This window comes from Ambystoma mexicanum, chromosome 11 (assembly GCF_040938575.1).
Source record: "Ambystoma mexicanum isolate Mex_15411 chromosome 11, UKY_AmexF1_1, whole genome shotgun sequence".
NCBI classification, from domain to species: Eukaryota; Metazoa; Chordata; class Amphibia; order Caudata; family Ambystomatidae; genus Ambystoma; species Ambystoma mexicanum.
Window position 1 is genome coordinate 458,916,057 of NC_090934.1, and position 26,139 is coordinate 458,942,195.

Here is a 26,139-nt window from a genome sequence, read left to right on the forward strand (position 1 = left end):
CAACATCAGCAGGGTACGTGTATTCCAGGGGTGCGCGGGAAGTTCCACACGCGATTGGGCCCGTGCGAGCAGGGTACGCGCATTTCAGGGGTGCGCGGGAAGTTCCACACGCGATTCCATCAGGGTACGTGTATTACGTGGAGCACCACACGTGAATTGCACGTGTGGGTCCTCCCAGGTGTTCCCTCTACACCCTCCACGGCCCCTGCAGGTGGCTCACACCACATGGGCCTACCCTGCACATGTCCTGCAGGCACACCATCCACCATGGCCATGAGCCCCAGCCAACCCACATGTCAACTTGCACTACTGCTCACCAACGCATGTCCCCCTGCACCCCCAGTCACCAGGGGCACCCTCCACCAGGCCCCCACCCATGTCTCCCAGCACCCCCACCCCCCAGCAGTGCAGGGGCACCCACCAACAGGCCCCCACCCATGTCTCCCAGAACCCCCACCCCCAAGCCACCAGGGGCACCCACCACCAGGCCCCCACTCATGTCTCCCAGCACCCCCACCCCCCAGCAGTGCAGGGGCAGCCTCCACCAGGCCCCCACCCATGTCTCTCAGCACCCCCACCCCCCAGCCACCAGGGGCAGCCTCCACCAGGCCCCCACCCATGTTTCCCAGCACCCCCACCCCCCAGCCACCAGGGGAAGCCTCCACCAGGCCCCCACCCATGTCTCCCACCACCCCCACCCCCCCAGCACTGTGGGGCACCCACCACCAGGCCCCCACCCATGTCTCCCAGCACCCCCACCCCCCAGCAGTGCAGGGGCACCCACCACCAGGCCCCCACCCATGTCTCCCACCACCCCCACCCCCCCAGCACTGTGGGGCACCCACCACCAGGCCCCCACGCATGTCTCCCAGCACCCCCACCCCCCAGCACTGTGGGGCACCTGCCAGCAGGCCCCCACCCATGTCCAACTCATGTTCCCCACCACCCCCACCCCCCAGCACTGTGGGGCACCTGCCAGCAGGCCCCCACCCATGTCCAACTCATGTTCCCCACCACCCCACCCCCCAGCACTGTGGGGCACCTGCCAGCAGGCCCCCACCCATGTCCAACTCATGTTCCCCACCACCCCCACCCCCCAGCACTGTCGGACACCTGCCAGCAGGCCCCCACCCATGTCCAACTCATGTTCCCCACCACCCCCACCCCCAGCATTGTTGGGCACCCTCCACCAGGCCCCCACCCATGTCTCCCACCACCCCCACCCCCCAGCAGTGCAGGGGCACCCACCACCAGGCCCCCACCCATGTCTCCCACCACCCCTACCCCGCAGCAGTGCAGGGGCAGCCTCCACCAGGCCCCCACCCATGTCTCCCAGCACCCACACCCCCCAGCCACCAGGGGCAGCCTCCACCAGGCCCCCACCCATGTCTCCCACCACCCCCACGTCTCCCACCACCCCCACCCCCCCAGCACTGTGGGGCACCCACCACCAGGCCCCCACCCATGTCTCCCAGCACCCCCACCCCCAGCAGTGCAGGGGCACCCACCACCAGGCCCCCACTCATGTCTCCCAGCACCCCCACCCCCCAGCAGTGCAGGGGCACCCACCACCAGGCCCCCACCCATGTCTCCCACCACCCCCACCCCCCCAGCACTGTAGGGCACCCACCACCAGGCCCCCACCCATGTCTCCCAGCACCCCCACCCTCCAGCAGTGCAGGGGCACCCACCACCAGGCCCCCACCCATGTCCAACTCATGTCTCCCACCACCCCCACCCCCCAGCACTGTGGGGCACCTGCCAGCAGGCCCCCACCCATGTCCAACTCATGTTCCCCACCACCCCCACCCCCCAGCACTGTGGGGCACCTGCCAGCAGGCCCCCACCCATGTCCAACTCATGTAAAACCCCCAACAACCCAACCCACCAGCACTGTGGGGCACCCTCCACCAGGCCCCCACCCATGTCTCCCACCACCCCCACCCCCCAGCAGTGCAGGGACACCCACCACCAGGCCCCCACTCATGTCTCCCACCACCCCCACCCCCCAGCAGTGCAGGGGCACCCTCCACCAGGCCCCCACCCATGTCTCCCAGCACCCCCAACCCCCAGCCACCAGGGGCAGCCTCCGCCAGGCCCCCACCCATGTCTCCCATCACCCCCACCCCCCAGCACTGTGGGGCACCCACCACCAGGCTCCCACCCATGTCTCCCAGCACCCCCACCCCCCAGCCACCAGGGGCAGCCTCCACCAGGCCCCCACCCATGTCTCCCACCACCCCCACCCCCCAGCACTGTGGGGCACCTGTCAGCAGGCCCCCACTCATGTCCAACTCATGTTCCCCACCACCCCCACCCCCCAGCACTGTGGGGCACCTGCCAGAAGGCCCCACACATGTCCAACTCATGTTCCCCACCACCCCCACCCCCCACCACTGTGGGGCACCTGCCAGCAGGCCCCACCCATGTCCAACTCATGTTCCCCACCACCCCCAACCCCCAGCCGTGCAGGGGCACACACCACCAGGCCCCCACCCATGTCTCCCAGCACCCCCAACCCCCCAGTCACCAGGTGCAGCCTCCACCAGGCCCCCACCCATGTCTCCCAGCACCCCCACCCCCCAGCCACCAGGGGCACACACCACCAGGCCCCCACCCATGTCCAACTCATGTTCCCCACCACCCCACCCCCCAGCGGTGCAGGGGCAGCTTCCACCAGGCCCCCACCCATGTCTCCCAGCACCCCCACCCCACAGCCACCAGGGGCAGCCTCCACCAGGCCCCCACCCATGTCTCCCACCACCCCCACCCCCCAGCAGTGCAGGGGCAGCCTCCACCAGGCCCCCACCCATGTCACCAAGCACCCCCACCCCCCAGCCAACAGGGGCAGCCTCCACCAGGCCCCCACTCATGTCTCCCACCACCCCCACCCCCCAGCAGTGCAGGGGCACCTGCCAGCAGGCCCCCACCCATGTCCAACTCATGTTCCCCAGCACCCCCACCACCCAGCACTGTGGGGCACATGCCAGCAGGCCCCCACCCATGTCTCCCAGCACCCCACCCCCAGCCACCAGGGGCAGCCTCCACCAGGCCCCCACCCATGTCTCCCACCACCCCCACCCCCCCAGCAGTGCAGGGGCAGCCTCCACCAGGCCCCCACCCATGTCTCCCACCACCCCCACCACCCCCAGTCACCAGGGGCAGCCTCCACCAGGCCCCCACCCATGTCTCCCACCACCCCCACCCCCCAGCAGTGCAGGGGCACCCACCACCAGGCCCCCACCCATGTCTCCCACCACCCCCACCACCCCCTGTCACCAGGGGCAGCCTCCACCAGACCCCCACCCATGTCTCCCAGCACCCCCACCCCCCAGCCACCAGGGGCACACACCACCAGGCCCCCACCCATGTCCAACTCATGTTCCCCACCCCCCCCCACCCCCCAGCAGTGCAGGGGCAGCTTCCACCAGGCCCCCACCCATGTCTCCCAGCACCCCCGCCCCCCAGCCACCAGGGGCAGCCTCCACCAGGCCCCCACCCATGTCTCCCACCACCCCCACCCCCCAGCCACCAGGGGCAGCCTCCACCAGGCCCCCACTCATGTCTCCCACCACCCCCACCCTCCCAGCAGTGCAGGGGAAGCCTCCACCAGGCCCCCACCCATGTCTCCCACCACCCCCACCACCCCCAGTCACCAGGGGCAACCTCCACCAGGCCCCCACCCATGTCTCCCACCACCCCTACCCCCCAGCAGTGCAGGGGCACCCACCACCAGGCCCCCACCCATGTCTCCCACCACCCCCACCCCCCAGCAGCGCAGGGGCAGCCTCCACCAGGCCCCCACCCATGTCCTCCAGCACCCCCACCCCCCCAGTCACCAGGGGCAGCCTCCGCCAGGCCCCCACCCATGTCTCCCAGCACCCCCAGCCACCAGGGGCACCCACAACCAGGCCCCCACCCATGTCTCCCAGCACCCCCACCCCCCAGCAGTGCAGGGGCAGCCTCCACCAGGCCTCCACCCATGTCTCCCACCACCCCCACCCCCCAGCACTGTGGGGCACCTGTCAGCAGGCCCCCACCCATGTCCAACTCATGTTCCCCACCACCCCCACCCCCCAGCACTGTGGGGCACCTGCCAGCAGGCCCCCACCCATGTCCAACTCATGTTCCCCAGCACCCCCACCCCCAGCACTGTGGGGCACCTGCCAGCAGGCCCCCACCCATGTCCAACTCATGTTCCCCAGCACCCCCACCCCCAGCACTGTGGGGCACCTGCCAGCAGGCCCCCACCCATGTCCAACTCATGTTCCCCACCCCCCCCACCTCCCAGCACTGTGGGGCACCTGCCAGCAGGCCCCCACCCATGTGCAACTCATGTTCCCCAGCCAACATGTCATCACAATCTAGATCCCTGGTTCCTATGGTCAGCCTCCAAATGCAAAACACCCACCCGAGTATTGCATCCACCCACTCATAATTTGCAATTACATCACAGAACACCAATTGCAAGTTCCGAAACAAACACATTTCCCTCACATACACCCAATGGGTGTCAGTGAATCTCAAAACACATATCATGAAATGCATGAAACCAATGAGATACCACACATTGAAGTTCACCAAAAAAAATATGTATTAAAGGAAACATAAATAGAATAAAAAATGAAGAAACAGAAATGTGAATGTACAAAAATTAAAAGAAGCATGTCCGTGAAAAAAAGCTAAACCAAAAATAAAATTCCAAAGTAATGTTGTCCAAAGTCAATGTCCACAAAACAAAATCCAATGGGAAATAAAAAAGAAAGCCATTGCTCCATGGTTAAAAAGTGAAAAAAATACAATCCAACAGTGAACTATGTACATGGGAACAAGCCAGGGTCCATTATCCCAACAAAAGAAAGGAAACCTATCTAACTACACTAACTAATAAAATAAACTATATACAAAAATGTGGCCAATGTTCGAAAGGTCCAAATAAAATCAAAACAAAAATGAAACCTAACACTACCTACATAACTATGTACAAGGGCAGCGGGCTAGTTTCACGGCTCACTTGTGGATGTCCCGGGCCAGGGCATCATCGAACTCCTCCTCAATGTCCCGGAGGCGGTCCTCCTCCATGGCCCTGAGGGTCTGCAGGGCCATCGACGTCTCCACCTCCAAACCCCTGCGGATTGCCTCGAGGCACTCGGCCCGCCTCAGGGCCCTCCGCATGGAGTTCTCCGCCCTGACCATTGTGAGCCGTGCCTCTTCTGCCCGCTGCCGCTCTGCATCTATGGCGTGGCCCAACCGCTGCCACACGGAAGACACTCTCTGTCCTGGGTCCTCTTGCCCTCTGGCCGATGCCTGCCCCTCAGATGTTGAAGGCCCCGAGCCTTCATGGTTCCCACCACGTTGCTGCTGCTGCTGTGCCTCTGCCCGTGCACTGCCTCCTGCTGCCTGCACATCCTCCGCTGGCTGGGGTGCAGTCGTAGATGTGGCCACCCCTGATGGACGTCCGACTCCCGACTGTGGCAGGGATGCCTCCTCCACCAGCCTGGTCGCACCGTCAGAGGCAGCTCCACAGGGCACCCAGGTGACTGATAGGTGGGAAGATGGCACAGAGGACGACAGGCGCGTAGGGGGCCCAGTTGAGGAGGGGGTTGTAGCAAGCCCCATCAGACGGAGGAATCCGGCCTGGGTGACCTGTCCCAGCAGGCTGACGTGGTCAACGAGCCATTCGAGATGACATGCAGTCTCTTCATGAAAAGACTGCAGGTCACCCCGCATGGCCCTTTGAAGCAACGCCACACGAGCCAGGACAGGCTCAACCCGGACCTGGATAGCCACGTCCGCAGGCAGAGGAAGGCCAGTTGACGTGAGCTCATCCCCTGCCTGAAAACGGGTCTGGACGTAGGCATCCCTGCTGGTGCAAGATGATGCAGGGACAGGATCAGGGATAGGATTGCACACAGGCACCTCCGCGGCGGCCTGTGCTGCCTCCTGTCCCTGGTCCTGCACTGCACCACTAGCACCAGTGGGATCCCCACCTCCAGACCCCGTCTCTGGTGCTTGCACGGCCTCCTCCTCCACCAAACCCCCCACCAACCTGGATGACTCCGTGCCATCTTCCCCTGTTGGGCCCTGTGGGGTCCCAGCTGCCCCTTCTGCTGCCGAGGAGTCCAACTCCAACCTCCGCCTCTTGGACCTCTCCCCGGCAGCTGCGGCCTGGGACGCGGCACCAGACTCCTCACTCCCCGACGAGATCACAACATGGGAGGGGAGCCGGGGCTTGCGTCTCCGGCTGGCGGTGGGATCCCCGCCGCTGTGCTCCACAGCACCTTCTCCGCCCTCTTCATCAGTTGACGCTGCACACAGGGAGAAACAAAACACAGGCATCAGGGCACTGTACAATGGACACATACACACATGACAGTTGTACATGAGTGGCATTGGCAAACCTCAGACATGTCATCACAATCCCCAACACACATGTCATTACAACTCCCACACATGAGCCATACCACAGCCATATCGCAACTGCCACCACCATCCATACACATACCACAGCATGAGCAGCCAAAGGTGAGCCAGACATCACATGCAACACAGGAAGTGCACCACACATGTACACACACCACCACACTTGCATGCATGTGTACACCTCTGCCAAGTGTTCAGTGTTCAGACGGGCATCCATGTCACATCTGCCAATCAGGCTTCCACATACCGCTGTCACATGCATCCATGTTGCATCACTGTTGCACCCTTGTCAAATACACACACATGCACATGTACACAGTGCTGATACATGCAGCCAAAAACAACATACATGCGTGACATCACAGACATGTCTACTTACATACACATTCATCCAAACATGTGTGCCCACACAACTGTATTTGGCATGCAAGCCTACACACACAAGCACCATCCATGTCTCACACATTCCAGCCCTCGCATGTGTCAGCCCCACGGCCCTGTACACCCCACCCATACTCGACCCCATACAAACAGATGTGCAACCTGCACACTACTGAATAATCACCACACGCACTGCTCACAATCAGGATGCATGTACACTCACCGCTCGACTCCAGACGGGTCTGCCTCTCAAGGACCTGGACGTGGAGCGCTCGGGATATGCGTTCCAGGACCCTCATCTGTTCTTCCGACAAGTGGCTCCGGCGCCCCTTGGCATCCGCTGCCTTCAAGAGGCGCCGGGCCTTGTTCAGGGTCCTGGACCTGAAGTCCTCCCAGCGCTTCTTGACATGTTGTAAGTCACGGACTGCCACCCCCTCCGCGTTGATGGCAGTCACGATGTCAGTCCAGATCCGAGTCTGTCCTTCCTTGTCGGCGCGGGAACTTCCGAAGAGGGCATCATACTGCCCCAGGACTTGCTCCACCAGGACACCAACTTCGGTTGCACTGAAGCTGGTGCCCCTCTGCCTCTCTGGCCGGGGGTTGTCAGTGGTCCCAGATGGTGTTTGCCCCGACATGACAACACCAGAGGCAGGAGTGGGTGGGCAACTGGGTCCTGGGGCTGGGCTGTGGAGCGATGGAATCCCAGTCGGGAGTCTTCGGTTCCAGCAGGGGTGGTCACAGCAACAGCACCCCTGGCTGATGTGCAGGCAGCAAATGGCAGGGCACGTGGGCAGCAGGATGTCAGGCAGCAGCAGAAGGCAGGTGGGAGCATGCTGAGGGCTCTGGGGGGCAGTAGTTCGGCCTTCTGGGCAGGAGCGTGGTCTTCCGTGTGCTTACGCGTGGCCAGCTTTATACGGAGTGATTTGGCACGTGAAAAATCTGCACGTCAGCGTGTAATGCGAGGAAAGGACCTTAGCGCGTAAGCGCGTCTGCACGCATACGCATTTTCATTGGACAGAAGGCCCCTCAAGCGCAAGTGCCCCTGTGACGTGACGTGTACAGACGTGCATGGGCATTTCAGCGCGCGTGAAAAACTACACGTCCGCGTGTAATACGAGGAAAGGGCCCATGCGCTTAAGCGCGCGTGGAAAACTGCACGTCCGCGTGCAATACGAGAAAAGGGCCCATGCTCGTAAGCGCGCGTGAAAAACTGCACGTCCGCGTGTAATACAAGGAAAGGGCCCATGCGCGTAAGTGACGTGACGCGCGCATGCATTTCCCTCAGCACGGGTTAAAGGTGAGCGGGCCCAGCAGTTCGCTGTACGTGCCTTTTGTGGAGACCGACGTGTGTTGCTGCTTCCTGTTATTTTGCGCGCCATCACAACTTCACAGCTATCAAGGACGTATCTCTTCTTTTGGCGGGGGTATTGGCTACGCGTTTTTTTCTGCATCACGCTAGTCAGACGGTGAGTCGCACACGCTCTTTTTCCCACCCATTTTCGATGTCATAGTAGCCTGCGTGTCCCACGCGTACGCGTTATTCGTGTTACTGGGTGCCACCGCATACTGCGGGAGGTTGAATCCTCGCACGTAGGCTGCAGGGTTGCGTGCACGGTTTTACTGCAGTTTTGGGGTGCCTGAGCGTTGCGTGACCCGTCACCACATCACCGGGGTCACATACAGCCTTGCAGGTGCAGGGGGGCTGTTAACATCTTGCTTCCCACCCCCTTCACCCCAATTGCCCAGGTCAATTGCGGTGTACACCTCCCATTGGCACCACTCCATCTGTGCCAGCACTACTACATCTGTGCCATGGTTGGGAGGCCACCAAAGGTGAGGGGCGCCTCAGCTGGGCGTACTCCTCGTGGCGGGCGTGGTCGGGGACGTGGCCGTGGTGACCAGGGAGTAGGGGGACTCCAGGGTGTCCAGGGCAGCCACAGAGGGGGAAGAGGCAGGGGTGCGCCACTTGAGCACAATGTTGTGCCATGTGTCGGTGCAGCCATGCCACCACCCCCTGTGGTTCCGGGAGATGCAGCTCCTGCATCTGGCACTGGCACCCATATGACCCGGCAGTCCGTTCCATCGACTGCCAACGGCCCAAGGGTAGTGGTAGCTGCAGGTGCAGCTGTGGACACCGCCACCCAGGCTCAGGGTCTGCCAGTGCTGGCTGCGTTGGCACTTGAAGAGCCCTCGGTAGATCTCCAACAGGCCAGGGGGGAAACCATAGGGGCAGGCCGGGCTGCTCAGACCAAGACACGTGTCCCTGGGGCAGTCATGTCATCTGCTGCCCCGAACAGCCGGGTGTTGGCAAGTGCAGGGGCAGATGCACCCAACAGCACCCCGGTTGTGAGTCTGCCAACCAGGACCGTTGCGGTCAATGACCCTGCCACAGCTGATGTTGCTGCGCAGGGTCCATTAGTGGGCACCCAGCTGCCACTGACACAAGTCAGGCCTTTGGTCATCCCTCCACCTGCCACTCCCTTGGCTCAATCCACCGAACCCACTGGCCATACTGGTCAGGGTGGCATTAGCCAGCCAGGGTCTGCGCCACAGTCCAAGAGGAGGAATGTTGCACCTGCAGCACAGGCTGGGACCCCACACACAGCCACGACCTCCTGCACATCGAGGAAGAAGCCTTTCTGTAAGCAGGAACTGGACTTCCTCGTGGACTACGTGCGGGGCCACAGCCGTGACATGCTAGTGGGTGCCAATAGTCAGACTACGGCTGCCCAACGTGACACCCACTGGAAGCATGTTGCGGAACATGTCAGTTCATTCGGCCATGAGGTGCGCACGGCGCAGGAGTGCAAAAAGCGTTGAAATGACATCAAGCGCAACACTAAGGCCAAGCGTGCCTCAAATTACAACTTGACTCTGGTGACTGGCGGTGGGCCTGCACCAGAGGAGGAAGAACTCACTCCGCATGAGGCTCTCGTTGCGGAGTTCATACCACCTGAATTGGTCAAAGGAGTGGTAGAGATGCTGGACTTTGATGCCCAGTCCAGTGAGTTTTAATGCGTGTTTGTTGAGGACGTGTGTGTTTCACTTGTGGGATGTGTTGTGCATGATTGCTGCTACATGTGACGTGTACATGGTTCTGATGTGTAAGTAATGCAATGCTACCGTCATGCATGTCTCCTCTGCCTGCATGCGGGACTCCATGTGGGCATGCTCCCTGGCCCCTCCTCCGCCACTCTGCACTCCAGTTCCACCTTTGCACTGGTCTGCTCCAATCCTGCCAATGTGTAGTTTCTTGTTCATGTGTCCTGTGTGGATGCTAACTTCCAGCGTAGAAACTGCCAGACATATGTCGTGTGGTACAGCCTTAGTACTCGATGCAGGGTATCTCACTTGTACTATGCATGGGTCAGATGTCCCGCAGGGACATGAGTGCCCATTCATGCTCCATGTGCATTGCACGCATGCCCCTATGTGTCCTTGACTGGATGATCACTGTAATATGAGTCCTTGGTTACATACATTGCCTGCCATCTCATCGGCCTCCCCATGTCAACAATGGCTCAGTCCTGCTTTGCACACATGTTTAGGCACTGACAATCTGTGTGGCTCACAGGCCTCAGTCTGTTCAATGGCCAACTCTTGTGTCTTCTTCACACGTGGGCGGCCTCCGGAGTTTTCATCATGTGTCCTGCCCACTGTCCCAGCATCATTTGCAGTGTTGTAATTTGAATCACATTAAGCTGTTGATGCCAGTCAACACTGTCTGTCAATACACAGGTGTATGGTCAGCCTTTTGATACCATGCTAGGCATCCCTGCTTTGGTACTGGGGTGAAGGGGTGCTTGGCTTCTAGACATGGTACACATTGAATGCACAATGCACGTGATGTCTGAATTTGACATTGCACTGCCTTCACATTTCCTGGCACACACCATGTAGTGCTTGTACATGTAGGTAGTGAGTGGCGTACACATTTTCTGCACTGCATAGACCCACTTCCATGGAAACTGACACCTTTCAACAGGTCTGATCACAGAAGCCATTCAAAGTAGACCCAGCATGCATGCCAGGTCATATGTTGTGTGTCACATGTCTGCCGGATGCCTTTGCTGTCGGTGTGTGTGTTGTGTGCTTCTGACATGTGTATTGACCTTTTTCTCTCTATTTTTCAGGTGATGACGCAATGGTGGCGGAGGATGGTGTTGTCATGCCAGACACAGGGTTGGTAACACCACATCAACCCGGCACTAGTGGGGGTCGTGGGGTGGTAGCCACGAAAACCCCCAAGTGCTGCAGTCCATCTTGTCTCTGGCTGCCTATGAGTCCAGCCTTGATGACGACTCTGACGTCCATGTTGAGTTGGATGAGCATCAAGTTCATGTGTCAGGGGTGAGTGATTCTGATGTGGACACTCCTCTGTCTGCGACACCTGCACTGAGGGATCAGACAGTCTTGGTTCCTCCGCCCGTGGTGGATCGGGACGCAGGGTCACCCTCCACACCAGTCACTGGTGTGCCTGGGACATCACGTCGACGGGGGCATGTAGTCGTGCAGCCGCAGGTGGTCCCAACACAGCGAGGACCCCCGGTCCTTGGGTCCCGCAGGGGTCAAGCCCGGCAACGCGGTCACCGCGCGCAACCCCTGTATACTGAGTGGGAGCAAGACATGACTGCCAATTCCGAACGGCAGGGGGCAGTAATGGAGAACATCGCTGAGAGCATGGAGCGTGTGGCCCGATCTGTGCTCCCCCCTGCTAGGCAGGTGCTTCTCCAGCAGCAGGCGGCACGGTCCATGACCCACTCGCTCAGGCTGGGCATGGCGGCCTCAGACAGGGCAGGCCAGGCTGAAATTTTGTCTCTGCGTCAAGCAATTGCTGCTCACGCAGAGGCGCACATGGATGCCCTGAGGGAGGAGTATGCTTCCCTCAGATCCACTCTGGCTGCCCTTATGATGTCCCAGAGGCAGCAGGCAGAGGAGAGGTTTGCACAGCTTGAGTGTACCATCTTGGCTGAGCTACAGGCTTGCCGGGAGGTGCAGCGGTTGTCCAGCCAGGCCTTGCAGGAGGAACTCCGTGTTACACATGCTACCTTGCAAGAGGAAGCACGTGTATCACGTGAAGTTCTGCATGCAGACCTACGTCACATCGCCACACAGAACCAGGCTCACCCATCCGGCAGACTTGCTGCCGATGAGGGGCAAGCTGCGGCTAGGCGTGGCCAGGCTACTGTGCCACGTCCTCCTTTCCAGGATGAGCCAGACTCAGACGACCATCTATCTTCCACATAGGTCATGCTGTGCAGGCGTTGAGCCCATGGAGGATTTTATTTTTGGCTCAGCATCATCGCATGTGGATGTTGAGCAGCACCCTGTACCTCCCCCTTCTGGGTGCCTCCCCTCCCCCCCGGGTCGTATGTGGCCATTTTTGATTTTTCTTTTAGTTTAGTTAGTTAAGTTTCTGTTTGATAGTTAGTTTAAATAGGTAATGTAGGTTTTCCATAGTTAGCGTAATTAGTTAATAGTTGAGTTAGTTTAAAATTGCTAGTCTATTGTGCTTTCATGTGACGGTGCGGTGCTTTGTGGCTTTTGAAGGCATCCACTGTCTGTTCCAGCTGGGCCCTTCATGGTTGTCTTGTGTATGTGTTTGCTGCTTGGGGTCCTTGACTCACATATGCCACTCCTGCCTCCCTTATCCATGGGCTCGCACGGATGGTTCGGTGTTACAGCATTTTACACAAGGGCTTTGGACTGTCATATCTGTGGCATGTCTGGTGCTGTGTGACTTGTGTTGATACCCCTAGTGGGGATGATTTAGGTGTCATTGTCCACTGTTCAGCTTTTGCTAGATGGGGTGTGTCATGATTAATGTGGACATTGATTGCTATGCATTGTGTAGTATGTTTCATATCTTTCCTGCACACATGCTTGTTGCAATTCATGCTGTAGATAGTGTTCCACACTTTGGATGTGAAAGATGGACTGATGGTGTGATTTATGATGTGACTCTCTGACATGGTCAAGTGATGAGATGCCTGAAGAGACACACACAGATGACTTTGAAGCATTAATCATGTGTTTCATGCCCTTTCTGCCGGGGGATGAGCCTCCAGAGCACCTTTGCCATCAGACATGGCCCATTGGACGACGGAATTCTGGACCCGTTTGTTGGTGCCCACATGCACATGTGTGCACAAGCAGAGGCACAGTGATTGCAGACCCACATCCTAGAACTGCTGACATGTTCCAAGGAACTCCAGGCAAGGTGAGCATCACAGGGGGGCCACGACACAGCAAAGCTTGCACCAGTCGAGTTGCACATGCAGGCTTAGTCACAGCACTGAGGGTGAGCTTAGACGAATATTGGTGTTGAAGCACACAATGCAGCTCAGATGTGTTTGTGGACTGATGGCTGTTGATAGTAGGGTTGTCTGGGACACATGCAGGGGCAGTGGCACATACCCTCCGGTACACCAAGGTCCATTGAGGCACTTGTATCAACCATGTAGCCTTCCGAGACATGGAAAGGGGCAGCTCACAGGGACATACAGCAAGGGACATACTCGGGTGCAGTGCATGTCTTTTCCACGTACTTCATGATAAATGCACTGCCAACTTTGTTTCGGTCATGGTGGTACGCAACTTGCTCTGTAGTCATGGCTTGCTATATGGGTCTGTCTGCTTACCCAGGGAACATTGCATGTTGTGTGAATTGTGACACATTGGCGTTCCATTTGCCACACACCCACCAGCGGCTGACTTACTGCATTGACTGTGTATGACCCGTCACAGGGGTGATGTTATATATGGGATATCTGGGTACGAAGCATCGAGCACAGATTGTCTGTTTGTAGAGTAGTTTGTTGCTATGGGGCATGTTTGGTGTTGTGTTTTTGTGTAATTGGCACGTACAGGTTTTTGACTGTGGCTCTCTTTGCAGGATTGCAGTGCTCCTGTTACCGGACCTGAGAGTGCGCAGGCAGGAGGCCAGCACTCAAAACCAGAGCTAAGTGTCTTGTTGTTTTTCTTACGAACTGCTCTGCATAGGCTTGCTGGGGAGTGTACTGATGCATGGATGTATGTGTGGTTCAATTTGGTATGTTTTTTCTCCCTAATCACCCGGGATCCTATGCAATTTTGAAACCTGTACCCTCTACCCGGTGTTCCTGCTTCCCGTGCCTATCCAAGCAACATTCCCTGACCCTCTTTCCCCACTGGGGTTTCGGATGCCTGTGTAAGCCCCGAACTTGCAGGCGCCAAAACCCTAGAGGGGGTGGTTGGTTCGTACCTCTCCTGAGCCTGGACTACAGAAGGCCATGACAATGATGTCCAAGTTTGTTTGGATTGTGTATGTGTTCATGCAGGTTGTACATTTTCGTGCATTCCCCAGTTTCATGTGTCATTCCTCCTCCCCTCTCCTGCCACTCATTCCAGTCATCCATTGTGTCAACACCTGTCCCGACTGCATATCCCTGAACCTCATTCCCCACCAGGGTCTCAGGGGCCTGTGTGAGTTTGACCTTGCAGGCACCCGGGACATGGTGGGGGTGGTTGTTTCGTGACACTCCCGCGCCTGTACAGGGGACCTGTGACAGTACACATCCATTCATGGTGCATCATCCTATGTCATGTACCACACATGTCTCACATCCTGTCGTGACATTGTTTTGCTGTGCTACCTTGGTTGCTGCATCATTGTGGTAGTACTTGGCCTTTGTGAGGTACTGCTATGTCAAGTCATCTACTGGAGGGTGTTCAGGTTCGTTTTTATGCCTTGGATTTTGTGATTTTAGAAATGAGTGTGGATTCTTCGGGTTCAGGCATCTTTTTACACACAAGGTGGGAGATGGTGACGAAGGGTAAAGGTGATCCTGTGGCCAGGTGGAATTGAGGTTTGGAGGCTCCATGACCCAGGTGCAGTTGTTCAGTGGGTCATGGTCATTTGTGAGGGAGGGGGGGGTTGTTGTTGATAGTTGCCTTGCCCTGCAGTGTGATGGGAACTCTGACATAGTAATCCTATGTACATGTTGTGTTCTGCTGATCAATGCCTGTTCATGTGTTGTGTTTTCCTTTCAGGTGCGAGGGGATAGTTTTGGTTTGACATGCTGGGGTGTACACATGGTGGATGTTCACATGTGATGTGTAGGGAACACTGGTGGTCACTTGAGTGCACATGCATATGTGGAGTGCATGTCATTGCAGAACCACACACTTGCACTCTGATGCACTACATGTACTCCCACCTTTGCATATCCACGTGTACACTGTTTGCCTTCTGGTGCCCACTGTGTCCCGGCAGCACATGTTCTGTGACAGATTATGGATCCAGTACATGCCTAATTTGATGTTTGACATGGTCTGTCACTTAGATGTGATGCTCAGGGTGTGCATCACACACAATGGCTGTTCACTGTGCTATGCGCTGAGCAGTGTGATGCAGGAGTAGGACACTGCACACATGAGCTGCAGTGTTGATTTTGCAATGCATAATGTGCATGTAGACAGGCATTCATTGTGATGTTACGTCTACGACTGTTGTAATGCATTTGGAAATGACTTATTTTGGTGGGAGATTTTGTTGGTCTGTCATTTCATCTGATTCCGGGTCAGGCAGCAGTGTCCGATGCCACTGTACATTTAGGACATGGCAATGTGTACCTTATCGTTACTGCGTTGGTGTATGGGTATTGCGTGCCATGTCATGTTGATGTTTGGGAGGGTTTGAGTGACATGACAGTGATGGCCATGGCCTGTTTTGCAGGTGTATGTGATGCACACCTTGCATGTCTGGGTCATCCGCTTCACAGAGCAACTAGCTGGCGGTAGATTTCTCTCCGCAGCAGGGCCCTCCCCCTGGAACAGACTTCCGGCCTGACTTGAACTTGAGGGGAACCATCTCCAGTTCTGGAAGCACCTCAAGACCTTCCTCTTTGCTTCTGCTTACTCTCTGCCTCTCCCTTGCAGAATTCTTCACTGGAACGGCACAGGAGCTGCAACTGGGCCACTCTCACCGACCTCGGTCCCTGGCCCAGCCACTCTCCACTTGCACTGCCTCCCTAGCAACCCCTGCACTGCAGTACTGTCTCTCTATCCCTACAGCCCTCCCTTCCCAGCACTTGCCTGCACTTAACTTTGCAGTTGCCACCAGGCGACCTATGTATTATTTTTTTGGGCTACTTCCCCTGTACTGGACTCCCCCCCACCCTTCCCCTTGCACTTTTCCCATTCCCCCTACCCCTGCACTTGCACAATCTCAATGACACCTGGCCTAGTAGTACCGTTCTCTGTGTTCCCTTGTTCCCCCCTCCCTGCCTCATTGCGCCTTGGAATACTTGTGTATGGCCCATATCATGTCATATGTCATATGTGTGCCTTTTGGTCACACAGGATAGCTTGTGTTTAAGTAGCTAGGGATGCAGACGATGTGGCACTTCCATGGCAACTACCTCAGGGTGGTAGGGTTGTGACAGTTGACTGTCTCTTTGTCATCATCGATTGTCACCTGGTATGTGCCAGGCCTGTGTGCACTCCGCAGGGGTGGGAGTTTAGGTGAAAAATGTGGCCACAAGCTGGGTCCAGGCTTCCTCGCCCTGTCCCCTCCCATGGGCAGCGCCTGTGCCTGTGGTTGGGGATGTGGGGGCACCACCATGTCCACCGGGACGCCCTGCCGTGTTGCAACATTGTGCAGGACACATGCTGCCACAATGATCCTGCACACTACTGGTGGTGCTTAGAGTAGTTGCCCACCAGAGCGGTCAAGGGAGCGGAAACATGACTTGAGCACTCCGAATGTGCGCTCCACTATGCCCCTGGTTGCAATATGGGCGGCGTTGTTTCTTACCTGGGGTGGTGTGGTGGGGTTCTGGATTGGCGTCATCATGTGGTTGCTCAGAGGGTAGGCACTGTCCCCTGGGGAGGTGATAATAGTTGAGATTATTAGGGTTTGGATATTTGTCTGTGTGTGACTTGCATGCATGTGCAAGGGCATTTGTACTGACCTAGGAGCCATGTGTCGCCATGCTGCCCAGCTTCCAGGGCCCGGCTCAGGGCGGACATTCTATATGTGAAACTGTCATGGGTGGAGCCAGGGTAGTTTGCATAGACAGAGGTGATGATTCCCTTTGCATCACATACCACCTGTACATTGATGGAATGCCAGTGCTTGCGGTTTCGGTAGATGTGCTCAATGGCCCTAGGTGGACGTAGGGCCACATGGGTGCAATCTATGGCACCGAGCACTTTGGGGAAGTATGCCACCCTGAAAAAATCCAGGACAACGGCCTGCCTTTCTGCGGGTGTTCTGGGCATGTATATGTGCCTGCGGACTGAGGGGCGCGCTGTCATGATTGCGAGTACCTGGTGTAGGCAGCGTGACTGCGTGGCCTGTGAGACCCCCCCCCACTATGGCAGTGGTCCGCTGAAATGACCCAGTGGCCAAAAAATGCAGGACATTGAGCAGCTTCTCCAAGGGGCTCAATGCTTGGGAGCAAAGGGTGGGGGATGTGAGGTCATCTTCCCACTCCCTGACCAGGTCTAGGATGATATGGGGTGGAACCCTATACCTGCCGTAGACCTGGTCGCCAGGCATCCCAAAAAGGCTTGTCTGTTGTGCGAAAATGCGTGCCCTGGCTATTCTCCTCCTCCTGCGGTGTCCCACGATCAGTGCAGCGACAAATGGGGCATTCATCGTAGCTGTATATACGCGTTTGTTGTTTGCGCGCACTTTTATGCTGTGCGCGGGGACGCCTCCGCCTGCCTTCGTGTGGACGGACGTGTTGACGCCTGTGCATGTCTTTTGCCGTGCGCGGGTTTCCCATATTCGGATACGTGGTAAGACTGTAGGTCCGAGTGTCATCGCGTGTGATCTGAGGGGAGTGAGCATACACGCGATTGGCCTGGGTACGTGTGTTTCGGGGTGCGCGGGAAGTTCCACACGCGATTAGCCTGGGTACGTGTGTTCCGGGGTGCCGGGAACTTTCACACGCGATTGGTGGAAATCCATGTGTGTTCTGTCATCACGTGCAATGAGGGAAACACCTGCGCGCGTCACGTCACAGACGCGCTCACGCGCTAAGGGCCTTTGGTCCAATGAAATCGCATATGCGTGCTGCCGTGCAACGTGCTAAGGGCCTTTCCTCGTATTACACGCGGACGTGCAGTTTTCCACGCGCGCTTACGCGCATGGGCCCTTTCCTCGTATTACACGCGGACGTGCAGTTTTTCACGCGCGCTGAAATGCCCATGCACGTCTGTATGCATCACGTCACAGGGGCGCTTGCGCTTGAGGGGCCTTCTGTCCAATGATAATGCGTATGCGTGCAGACGCGCTTACACGCTAAGGGCCTTTCCTCGAATTACATGCTAACGTGCAGATTTTTCACGTGCCAAATCACTCCGTATCAAGCTGGCCACGCGTAAGCACACGGAAGACCACGCTCCTGCCCAGAAGGCCGAACTACTGCCCCCCAGAGCCCCGAGCACGCTCCCACCTGCCATCTGCTGCTGCCTGACTGCCTGCTGCCCACCTCCCCTGCCATTTGCTGCCTGCACATCAGCCAGGGGTGCTGTTGCTGTGACCACCCCTGCTGGAACCGAAGACTCCCGACTGGGATTCCATTGCTCCACAGCTCAGCCCCAGGACCCAGTTGCCCACCCACTCCTACCTCTGGGGATGTCATGTCGGGGCAAACACCATCTGGGACCACTGACAACCCCCGGCCAGAGAGGCAGAGGGGCACCAGCTTCAGTGCCACCGAAGTTGGTGTCCTGGTGGAGCAAGTCCTGGGGCAGTATGATGCCCTCTTCGGAAGTTCCCGCGCCGACAAGGAAGGACGGACTCGGATCTGGACTGACATTGTGACTGCCATCAATGCGGAGGGGGTGGCAGTCCGCGACTTACAACATGTCAAGAAGCGCTGGGAGGACCTCAGGTCCAGGACCCTGAACAAGGCCCGGCGCCTCTTGAAGGCAGCGGATGCCAAGGGGCGCCGGGGCCACTTGTCGAAAGAACAGATGAGGGTCCTGGAACGCATATCCCCAGCGCTCCACGTCCAGGTCCTTGAGAGGCAGACCCGTCTGGAGTCGAGCGGTGAGTGTACATGCATTCTGATTGTGAGCAGTGCGTGTGGTGATTATTCAGTAGTGTGCAGGTTGCACATCTGTTTGTATGGGGTCGAGTATGGGTGGGGGTGTATAGGGCCGTGAGGCTGACACATGCGAAGGCTGGAATGTGTGAGACATGGATGGTGCTTGTGTGTGTAGGCTTGCATGCCAAATGCAGTTGTGTGGGCGCACATGTTTGGATGAATGTGTATGTAAGTAGACATGTCCGTGATTTCACGCATGTATGTTGTTTTTGGCTGCATGTATCAGCACTGTGTACATGTGCATGTGTGTGTATTTGACAAGGGTGCAACAGTGATGCAACATGGATGCATGTGACAGCGGTATGTGGAAGCCTGATTGGCAGATGTGACATGGATGCCCGTCTGAACACTGCGACACTTGGCAGAGGTGTACACATGCATGCAAGTGTGGTGGTGTGTGTACATGTGTGGTGCACTTCCTGTGTTGCATGTGATGTCTGGCTCACCTTTGGCTGCTCATGCTGTTGTATGTGTATGGATGGTGGTGGCAGTTGCGATATGGCTGTGGTATGGCTCATGTGTGCGAGTTGTAATGACATGTGTGTTGGGGATTGTGATGACATGTCTGAGGTTTGCCAATGCCACTCAAGTACAACTGTCATGTGTGTATGTGTCCATTGTACAGTGCCCTGATGCCTGTGTTTTGTTTCTCCCTGTCTGCAGCGTCAACTGATGAAGAGGGCGGAGAAGGTGCTGTGGAGCACAGCGGCGGGGATCCCACCGCCAGCCGGAGACGCAAGGCCCGGCTCCCCTACCATGTTGTGATCTCGTCGGGGAGTGAGGAGTCTGGTGCCGCGTCCCAGGCCGCAGCTGCCGGGGGGAGGTTCAAGAGGCAGAGTTTGGAGTTGGACTCCTCGGCAGCAGAAGGGGCAGCTGGGACCCCACAGGGCCCAACAGGGGAAGATGGCACAGAGTCATCCAGGTTGGTGGGGGGTTTGGTGGAGGAGGAGGCCGTGCAAGCACCAGAGACGGGGTCTGGAGGTGGGGATCCCACTGGTGCTAGTGGTGCAGTGCAGGACCAGGGACAGGAGGCAGCACAGGCCGCCGCGGAGGTGCCTGTGTGCAATCCTGTCCCCGATCCTGTCCCTGCATCATCTTGCACCAGCAGGGATGCCTACGTCCAGACCCGTTTTCAGGCAGGGGATGAGCTCACGTCAACTGGCCTTCCTCTGCCTGCGGATGTGGCTATCCAGGTCAGGGTTGAGCCTGTCCTGGCTGGTGTGGCGTTGCGTCAACGGGCCATGCGAGGTGACCTGCAGTCTTTTCATGAAGAGACTGCACGTCATCTCGAATGGCTCGTTGACCACGTCAGCCTGCTGGTACAGGTCACCCAGGCCGGATTCCTCCATCTGATGGGGCTTGCTACGACCCCCTCCTCAACTGGACCCCCTACGCGCCAGTCGTCCTCTGTGCCATCTTCCCACCCATCAGTCACTTGGGTGCCCTGTGGAGCTGCCTCTGACTGTGCGGCCAGGCTGGTGGAGGAGGCATCCCTGCCACAGTCGGGAGTCGGACTTCCAGCAGGGGTGGCCGCATCTACGACTGCACCCCAGCCAGCGGAGGATGTGCAGGCAGCAGGAGGCAGTGCACGGGCAGAGGCACAGCAGCAGCAGCAATGTGGTGGGAGCCATGAAGGCTCGGGGCCTTCAACATCAGAGGGGCAGGCATCGGCCGGAGGGCAAGAGGACCGAGGACAGAGAGTGTCTTCCGTGTGGCAGCGGTTGGGCCACGCCATAGATGCGGAGCGGCAGCGGGCGGAAGAGGCACGGCTCACAATGGTCAGGGCGGAGAACTCCATGCGGAGGGCCCTGAGGCGGGCCGAGTGCCTCGAGGCAATCCGCAGGGGTTTGGAGGTGGAGACGTCGACGGCCCTGCGGACCCTCGGGTCCATGGAGGAGGACCGCCTCCGGGACATTGAGGAGGAGTTCGATGATGCCCTGGCCCGGGACATCCACAAGTGAGCCGTGAAACTAGCCCGCTGCCTTGAACATAGTTATGTAGGTAGTGTTAGGTTTCATTTTTGTTTTGATTTTATTTGGACCTTTCGGACATTGGCCACATTTTTGTATATAGTTTATTTTATTAGTTAGTGTAGTTAGATAGGTTTCCTTTCTTTTGTTGTGATAATGGACCCTAGCTTGTTCCCATGTACATAGTTCACTGTTGGATTGTATTTTTTTTCACTTTTTAACCATGGAGCAATGGCTTTCTTTTTTATTTCCCATTGGATTTTGTTTTGTGGACATTGACTTTGGACAACATTACTTTGGAATTTTATTTTTGGTTTAGCTTTTTTTCACGGACATGCTTCTTTTAATTATTGTACATTCACATTTCTGTTTCTTCATTTTTTATTCTATTTATGTTTCCTTTAATACATATTTTTTTGGTGAACTTCAATGTGTGGTATCTCATTGGTTTCATGCATTTCATGATATGTGTTTTGAGATTCACTGACACCCATTGGGTGTATGTGAGGGAAATGTGTTTGTTTCGGAACTTGCATTTGGTGTTCTATGATGTCATTGCAAATTATGAGTGGGTGGATGCAATACTCGGGTGGGTGTTTTGCATTTGGAGGCTGACCATAGGGACCAGGAATCTAGATTGTGATGACATGTGGCTGGGGAACATGAGTTGCACATGGGTGGGGGCCTGCTGGCAGGTGCCCCACAGTGCTGGGGGGTGGGGGTGGTGGGGAACATGAGTTGGACATGGGTGGGGGCCTGCTGGCAGGTGCCCCACAGTGCTGGGGGGTGGGGGTGCTGGGGAACATGAGTTGGACATGGGTGGGAGCCTGCTGGCAGGTGCCCCACAGTGCTGGGGGGTGGGGGTGGTGGGGAACATGAGTTGGACATGGGTGGGGGCCTGCTGGCAGGTGCCTCACAGTGCTGGGGGGTGGGGGTGGTGGGGAACATGAGTTGGACATGGGTGGGGGCCTGCTGACAGGTGCCCCACAGTGCTGGGGGGTGGGGGTGGTGGGAGACATGGGTGGGGGCCTGGTGGAGGCTGCCCCTGCACTGCTGGGGGTGGGGGTGCTGGGAGACATGGGTGGGGGCCTGGTGGTGGGTGCCCCTGGTGGCTGGGGGTGGGGGTGCTGGGAGACATGGGTGGGGGCCTGGTGGAGGCTGCCCCTGGTGACTGGGGGGGTGTGGGTGTTGGGAGACATGGGTGGGGGCCTGGTGGAGGCTGCCCCTGTACTGCTGGGGGGTGGGGGTGGTGGGAGACATGGGTGGGGGCCTGGTGGTGGGTGCCCCTGCACTGCTGGGGGGTGGGGGTGGTGGGAGACATGGGTGGGGGCCTGGTGGAGGCTGCCCCTGGTGAATGGGGGGTGGGGGTGGTGGGAGACCTGGGTGGGGGCCTGGTGGAGGCTGCCCCTGCACTGCTGGGGGGGTGGGGGTGATGGGAGACATGGGTGGGGGCCTGGTGCAGGCTGCCCCTGGTGGCTGGGGGGTGGGGGTGCTGGGAGACATGGGTGGGGCCTGGTGGTGGGTGCCCCTGTACTGCTGGGGGGTGGGGTGGTGGCAAACATGAGTTGGACATGGGTGGGGGCCTGCTGGCAGGTGCCCCACAGTGCTGGGGGCTGGGGGTGGTGAGGAACATGAGTTGGACATGGGTGGGGGCCTGATGGCAGGTGCCCCACAGTGCTGGGGGGCGGGGGTGCTGGGGAACATGAGTTGGACATGGGTGGGGGCCTGGTGGTGGGTGCCCTTGGTGGCAGGGGGGTGGGCGTGCTGGGAGACATGGGTGGGGGCCTGGTGGAGGCTGCCCCTGGTGACTGGGGGGGTGGGGGTGCTGGGAGACATGGGTGGGGCCTGGTGGTGGGTGCCCCTGTACTGCTGGGGGGTGGGGTGGTGGCAAACATGAGTTGGACATGGGTGGGGGCCTGCTGGCAGGTGCCCCACAGTGCTGGGTGGTGGGGGTGGTGGGGAACATGAGTTGGACATGGGTGGGGGCCTGCTGGCAGGTGCCCCACAGTGCTGGGGGGTGGTGGTGCTGGGGAACATGAGTTGGACATGGGTGGGGGCCTGCTGGCAGGTGCCCCACAGTGCTGGGGGGTGGGGGTGGTGGGGAAATGAGTTGGACATGGGTGGGGGCCTGCTGGCAGGTGTCCCACAGTGCGGGGGAGTGGGGGTGCTGGGGCACATGAGTTGGACATGGGTGGGGGCCTGCTGGCAGGTGCCCCACAGTGCTGGGGGGTGGGGGTGCTGGGAAACATGAGTTGGACATGGGTGGGGGCCTGCTGGCAGGTGCCCCTGCACTGCTGGGGGGGTGGGGGTGCTGGGAGACATGGGTGGGGGCCTGGTGGTGGGTGCCCCTGCACTGCTGGGGGGTGGGGGTGGTGGGAGACATGGGTGGGGGCCTGGTGGTGGGTGCCCCTGCACTGCTGGGGGGTGGGGGTGGTGGGAGACATGGGTGGGGGCCTGGTGGTGGGTGCCCCTGCACTGCTGGGGGGTGGGGGTGGTGGGAGACTTTGTTGGGGGCCTGCTGGAGGCTGCCCCTGCACTGCTGGGGGGTGGGGGTGCTGGGAGACATGGGTGGGGGCCTGGTGGAGGCTGCCCCTGGTGGCTGGGGGGTGGGGGTGCTGGGAGACATGGGTGGGGGCCTGGTGGAGGCTGCCCCTGCACTGCTGGGGGTATGGGTGCTGGGAGACATGGGTGGGGGCCTGGTGGAGGCTGCCCCTGGTGGCTGGGGGGGTGGGGGTGCTGGGAGACATGGGTGGGGGCCTGGTGGTGGGTGCCCCTGCACTGCTGGGGGGTGGGGGTGGTGGGGAACATGAGTTGGACAATGGTGGGGGGCTGCTGGCAGGTGCCCCACAGTGCTGGGGGGTGGGGGTGGTGGGGAACATGAGTTGGACATGGGTGGGGGCCTGCTGGCAGGTGCCCCACAGTGCTGGGGGGTGGGGGTGCTGGGGAACATGAGTTGGACATGGGTGGGGGCCTGCTGGCAGGTGCCCCACAGTGCTGGGGGGTGGGGGTGGTGGGGAACATGAGTTGGACATGGGTGGGGGCCTGCTGGCAGGTGCCCCACAGTGCTGGGGGGTGGGGGTGCTGGGGAACATGAGTTGGACATGGGTGGGGGCCTGCTGGCAGCTGCCCCACAGTGCTGGGGGGTGGGGGTGCTGGGGAACATGAGTTGGACATGGGTGGGGGCCTGCTGGCAGGTGCCCCTGCACTGCTGGGGGGGTGGGGGTGGTGGGAGACATGGGTGGGGGCCTGGTGGTGGGTGCCCCTGCACTGCTGGGGGGTGGGGGTGATGGGAGACATTTGTGGGGGCCTGGTGGTGGGTGCCCCTGCACTGCTGGGGGGTGGGGGTGGTGGGAGACATGGGTGGGGGCCTGGTGGTGGGTGCCCCTGCACTGCTGGGGGGTGGGGGTGGTGGGAGACTTTGTTGGGGGCCTGCTGGAGGCTGCCCCTGCACTGCTGGGGGGTGGGGGTGCTGGGAGACATGGGTGGGGGCCTGGTGGAGGCTGCCCCTGGTGGCTGGGGGGTGGGGGTGCTGGGAGACATGGGTGGGGGCCTGGTGGAGGCTGCCCCTGCACTGCTGGGGGGTGGGGGTGCTGGGAGACATGTGTGGGGGCCTGGTGGAGGCTGCCCCTGGTGGCTGGGGGGTGGGGGTGCTGGGAGACATGGGTGGGGGCCTGGTGGAGGCTGCCCCTGCACTGCTGGGGGGTGGGGGTGGTGGTAGACATGGGTGGGGGTCTGGTGGAGGCTGCCCCTGGTGGCTGGGGTGTGGGGGTGCTGGGAGACATGGGTGGGGGCCTGGTGGAGGCTGCCCCTGCACTGCTGGGGGGTGGGGGTGGTGGGAGACATGGGTGGGGGCCTGGTGGTGGGAGCCCTTGGTGGCTGGGGGGTGGGGGTGCTGGGAGACATGGGTGGGGGCCTGGTGGAGGCTGCCCCTGGTGACTGGGGGGGTGGGGGTGCTGGGAGACATGGGTGGGGGCCTGGCGGAGGCTGCCCCTGGGGGGTGGGGGTGCTGGGAGACATGGGTGGGGGCCTGGTGGAGGCTGCCCCTGGTGATTGGGGGGTGGGGGTGGTGGGAGACATGGGTGGGGGCCTGCTGGCAGGTGCCCCACAGTGCTGGGGGGTGGGGGTGCTGGGGAACATGAGTTGGACATGGGTGGGGCCTGCTGGCAGATGCCCCTGCACTGCTGGGGGGGTGGGGGTGGTGGGAGACATGGGTGGGGGCCTGGTGGTGGGTGCCCCTGCACTGCTGGGGGGTGGGGGTGGTGGGAGACATGGATGGGGGCCTGGTGGAGGCTGCCCCTGGTGGCTGGGGGTGCAGGGGGACATGCGTTGGTGGGCAGTAGTGCAAGTTGACATGTGGGTTGGCTGGTGGGCATGGCCATGGTGGATGGGGTGCCTGCAGGACATGTGCTGGGTAGGCCCCTGTGGTGTGAGCCACCTGCAGGGGCCGTGGAGGCTGTAGAGGGAACACCTGGGAGGACCCACACGTGCAATTCACGTGTGCTGCTCCCCGCGCACCCCTGTAATACACGAACCCTGATGAGATCGCGTGTGGAACTTCCCGCGCACCCCTGGAATACACGTACCCTACTGATGTTGCGTGGGATACTTCCCCCGCACCCCGAAATACACGTACCCTGATGAGATCGCGTGTGTGACTTCCCCCAACCCCCCGAAATACACGTACCCCTCTCAATCGCGTGTGTAACTTCCCGCATGCCTCCGAAATACATGTATCCCGCTCAATCGCGTGTGTAACTTCCCGCGCGCCCCCGAAATACACATACCCCTCTCAATCGCGTGTGTAACTTCCCGTGCACCCCCGAAATACACATACCCCGCTCAATCGCGTGTGTAACTTCCCGCGCGCCCCCGAAATACACGTACCCCGCTCAATCGCGTGTGTAACTTCCCGACACCCCCAAAATACACGTACCCTGCTTAATCGCGTGTGTGACTTCCCGCGTGCCCCCGAAATACACGTACCCCGCTCAATCGCGTGTGTAACTTCCCGCGCACCCCCGAAATACACGTACCCCGCTCAATCGCGTGTGTAACTTCCCGCGCGCCCCGAAATACACGTACCCCGCTCGCACAGGCCCAATTGCTGTATGTTGCCACTTTTGTGATGCGCTGGGACTCTACCGCCTGCCTTTGTGTGGCGGACGTGTTTCAGCTTGTGCGTGTCTTTGGCTGTGCGTGGCTTTGCCCTATTCGATTCCATGAATACGTGTGGTTCGAGTGCGTGTGGGCGTTCCGTCTGCTTC

General features: G+C 59.3%; 1 protein-coding gene across 1 annotated transcript in view; it reads left to right on the top strand.

Annotated features, from left to right (window-relative positions):
* LOC138505005 (embryonic protein UVS.2-like) overlaps positions 1–26,139 on the top strand; it is an 867,764-nt gene that overhangs the window by 27,928 nt on the left and 813,697 nt on the right. The window lies entirely within an intron of this gene.